The sequence below is a fragment of the Opisthocomus hoazin genome, chromosome 3, assembly GCF_030867145.1.
Source record: "Opisthocomus hoazin isolate bOpiHoa1 chromosome 3, bOpiHoa1.hap1, whole genome shotgun sequence".
NCBI classification, from domain to species: Eukaryota; Metazoa; Chordata; class Aves; order Opisthocomiformes; family Opisthocomidae; genus Opisthocomus; species Opisthocomus hoazin.
Window position 1 is genome coordinate 88,713,894 of NC_134416.1, and position 4,599 is coordinate 88,718,492.

Below are 4,599 nucleotides of genomic sequence, written 5' to 3' on the forward strand. Positions count from 1 at the left end.
TCTACTAAAAAGATTGTCCCCATCTTTCCTATAGGCTCCCTTTAAGTACTGAAAGGCTGCAATTAGGTCTCCCCGCAGCCTTCTCTTCTCCAGGCTGAACAAGCCCAATTCTCTCAGCCTGTCCTCATAGGAGAGGTGCTCCAGTCCTCAGATCATTTTTGTAGCCCTCCTTTGGACCCGCTCCAACAGTTCCATGTCCTTCTTGTGCTGAGGGCTCCAGAGCTGAACACAGTACTCCAGGTGAGGTCTCACCAGAGCAGAGTAGAGGGGCAGAATCACCTCTCTCGACCTGCTGGCCACGCTTCTCCTGATGCAGCCCAGGACACGGTTGGCCCTCTGGGCTGCCAGCGCACATTGCCGGCTCATGTCCAGCCTTTCGTCTATCAGTACCCCCAAGTCCCTCTCAGCAGGGCTGCTCTCGATTCTTTCATCCCCCAGCCTGTATTGATACTGGGGATTACCCCGACCCAGATGTAGGACCTTGCACTTGGCCGTGTTGAACCTCATGAGGTTCACACAGGCCCACCTCTCCAGCTTGTCCAGGTCCCTCTGGATGGCATCCCATCCTTCTGGTGTCTCAACCGTACCACTCAGCTTGGTGTCATCTGCAAACTTGCTGAGGGTACACTCGATGTCGCTGTCCATGTCATTGATAAATATATTGAACAGCACTGGTCCCAGTACGGACGCCTGAGGGACTCCACTTGTCACTGGTCTCCATCTGGACATTGAGCCGTTGACCACTACCCTTTGGCTGCGACCATCCAACCAATTCCTTATCCACCGAACGGTCCACCCATCAAATCCATGGCTCTCCAATTTAGAGAGAAGGATGTTGTGTGGGACCGTGTCAAAGGCTTTACAAAAATCCAGATAGATGATGTCCATTGGTTTTCCCTTGTCCACTCTTGTTGTTACACCATCATAGAAAGCCACTAGGTTGGTCAGGCAGGACTTGCCCTTGGTGAAGCCATGCTGGCTGTCTCGAATCGCCTCCCTGGCCTCCATGTGCCTTAGCATATCTTCTAGGAGGATCTGTTCCATGATCTTCCCAGGCAGACGTGAGGCTGACAGGTCGGTAGTTCCCAGGGTCTTCCTTCCTATCCTTTTTGAAAAGGGGCACAATGTTTCCCTTTTTCCAGTCACTGGGGACTTCCCCTGACTGCCATGACTTTTCAGGTATCATGGAGAGTGGCTTGACAACTACATCAGCCAGTTCCCTCAGGATTCTGGGATGCATCTCATCAGGTCCCATGGACTTTTGTACGTTTAGGTTCCTCAGGAGGTCCCGAACCTGATCTTCACTTACAGTTGGAAGGATTTTACCCTCCTGGTCTCCTTCATGCCATCTATCAACTCGGGAGGGGTGAGGAGAGAGGTTGCCAGTGAATACTGAGGCAAAAAAGTTGTTGAGTACCTCAGCTTTCTCCTCATCTGCTGTTACCAGTTTGCCGGTCTTGCTCATGAGCGGGGGTACCCTTTCTTTGACCATCTTTTTCCGGCTGACATACCTGTAGAAGCCCTTCTTGTTATTTTTCGCATCCCTTGCCAAGTTCAGCTCCAGCTGTGCCTTGGCCTTCCTGACCCCATCCCTACACAACCGGGCAGCTTCCCTATACTCTTCCCAGGAAGCCAGTCGCTGCTTCCACTGCCTGTGCAGTTCCCTCTTCTTCCTTAGTTTGACCAGCATCTCTTGCCTCAGCCATGACGGTCTCTTCCCTTCTCTGCCTGACTTCTTACACTTGGGGAGCGAGACCTCTTGCGCTCTGTGGAATACATCCTTAAAGACGTGCCAGCTCTGTTCTGTTCCCTTGTCCCCGAGGACCGTTTCCCAGGGAGTCCTTCTGACTATCTCCTTGAAGAGCTGGAAATTTGCCCTCCTAAAATTTAGGGTCCTGACTATGCTCTTCATTATTCCCATTTCCCTCAGTAGCGTTAGTTCCACCAGCGCGTGGTCACTGCAGCCCAGGCTGCCTCCGATCTTGACAGCCCCAACGAGCTCACTCGCATTGGTGACCACCAGGTCTAGTATCGCATCCCCTCGTGTAGGGGTGCTTATTACCTGGCTTAAGAAGTTGTCCTCAATGCATTCTAGGAACCTGCTGGATTGCCTACAGCTTCCGTGTTGCTTTTCCAGCAGATGTCGGGGTGGTTGAAGTCCCCCAGTAGGACGAGAGCCTGCGAGCACGAAGTCTCCTGGAGTTGGAGGAAGAACGCTTCGTCTGTCAGCTCCTCTTGATCTGGCAGCCTGTAGTAGACACCAACCACTAGGTTCCCTTTGTTGCTTCTCTCTCTGATTCTTACCCATAAGCTTTCGACCAGCTCGTGGTTATTCTTCAGAGACAGCTCTTCACTCTGTAGTGTTTTCTTGATGTAAAGGGCAACGCCCCTGCCCCTCCTTCCTCGCCTGTCCCTTCTGAACAGCCTGTAGCCATCAAGAGCTACATTCCAGTCATGGGATTCATCCCACCAAGTTTCCGTGATGGCAATCAGGTTGTAGCTTTCCAGCAGCACGATTGCTTCGAACTCCTCCTGTTTGTTTCCCATGCTGCGTGCGTTTGTATAGAGGCATTTCATCTGAGCTGTTGGCCTCGTTACCTTCATAGCAGAGCATCCCTTTTTTCCCTTGAGGTGTTTCATGGGTATTTTCTTATTGGCACCTGATACCTCAGGCGCCTCCAGCTCCCTTCTGCAAGACTTCCACATTGCTGCAGTGTCCCTCGCATGCTGCTGGGCAACGGGTTAAGGGCTCCTACTAGCCCCCCATCCCTCTAACCATCGTGTATCACCCCCTAGCCTGTCGCTGGCAAGCCTGATAGGTTCCCCTTCCCCCTTCACCTCTAGTTTAAAGCCCTGTCAATGAGCCCCGCGAGCTCCTGGGCAAAGATCCTCTTCCCCCTTTGAGAAAGCTGGTTCCCACTGGATGCCAGCAAGCTTGGTGCTGTGTATGTTGTCCCATGGTCAAAGAACCCAAAGTTGTGGTGGTGACACCAGTCACGGAGCCATGTGTTAATAGACTGAGTCTGCCTATGTCGCTCAACGTCTCTGCCCACCACTGGAAGGAGTAATGAAAAGATAACCTGTGCTCCAGATTCCTTTAGTAATCCTGCTAAGGCTTTGAATTCTTTTTTAATTACCCTCAGGCTACTTACTGCAACTTCGTTCGCAACCACATGGAAGAGCAGCAGAGGATAGTAGTCTGAGGGTCGGACCAGTCTAGGAAGTTTCCTAGCAATGTCCTTGACCCGTGCTCCTGGGAGGCAACAGACTTCCCTGAGAGGAGGGTCTGTCCAGCATATCGGACCCTCTGTTCCCCTCAGCTGGGAGTCTCCTACAACTATGACTCATCTCTTCCTCCTTGTAGAGCTGGTAGTAATACGAGAGGGAGGTCCTTCTGATCTTTGTGCCTCCTCCGGTGTGGATGGGTCAACCCCTGCACCATTCATCGTTTTGTTCTCCACATCTAGAGCCTCATACCTATTATGCAAAGGCACCTGTGGAGATGTGGTGGGCAACGGAAGGGTTCGCCTCCTGCCCCGACTGGGGACCCACTTCCACTCGCTGTTTTCTTTTGCGTCCCTTCCTTCAGCCTGATGGGGGGAGGTTACCAGTGCCCTTTGGTCCCGGGCCTTTTTTACAAGTTCTTCCTCATGTTCAGTGGGAACTTCCTATGTTTTAGTTTGTGCCTGTTGCCCCTTGTCCTGTCGCTGGGCACCACTGAAAAAAGTTTGGCTCCATCTTCCTGACAACCCACCCTTGAGATATTTATAAGCATTTATTAGGTCCCCTCGCAGACTTCTCTTCTCCAGGCTGAACAAGCCCAGCTCCCTCAGGCTTTCCTCATAGGACAGATGCTCCAGTCGCCTCATCATCCTCGTAGCCCTGTTTCGTGGGGTTTCTCTCTTCACTTCGCTACCGCCATTAGCCACGGTTCATTAGCGCGCTTTACTGAACCTCTTTCACCCCTGCCCTTGCTCGGCACGGGTAACGGCCCGGCCCGGCCCGGCGCCATCCACCCTTCCCCGCACCCCCAGTACCGCGACTCCCCCCGAGACTCCACCCGCGGCAGCGGGGGGCCGGGTGGACCTCTTGCCGCCCCTCGCCTGCCCCGAAGCCCGCGGTAGCCTAAGGCTGCCGGGAGCACTGCCACCGCCCCATCACCGGCGCTCGCCCCTTTCCGGAAGCAGCGGCCGTTACTTCCGTTGGGAAGACCGACTCGCGCCTGCCTCCCCGCCACAACCCCCCCGACCGGGATGAGGTCATGAGCCCGCCGCCCCGTCAGCGGCCGCCGGCCCCACCCCATGGCTGAGGCCCGGAGGCGCGGCTTGCCCCCCTTCTGCTCGGCCCCCATGCGCAAAGCACCATGTGGGCGGGGGAATGTTTGTGCGCGGCTGCGCATGCGCCCTTCGTGATCCGCAGCTCTTTTCCCCCCCCTTCCTCCCGCCCTCGAGCGGTTTCGACTCAAAGCCCGGCTCGGCGCATGCGTTGGCTGAGCCTAGCGTCTGATTGGCTGGCCGGCCCCTTCAGCCCAATAGTAGTGGAGGTTCCTTTAGCGGTGTGGTGTTTCTGTCTTCCAATGAGGTTGGCGGTTGTTGTCAG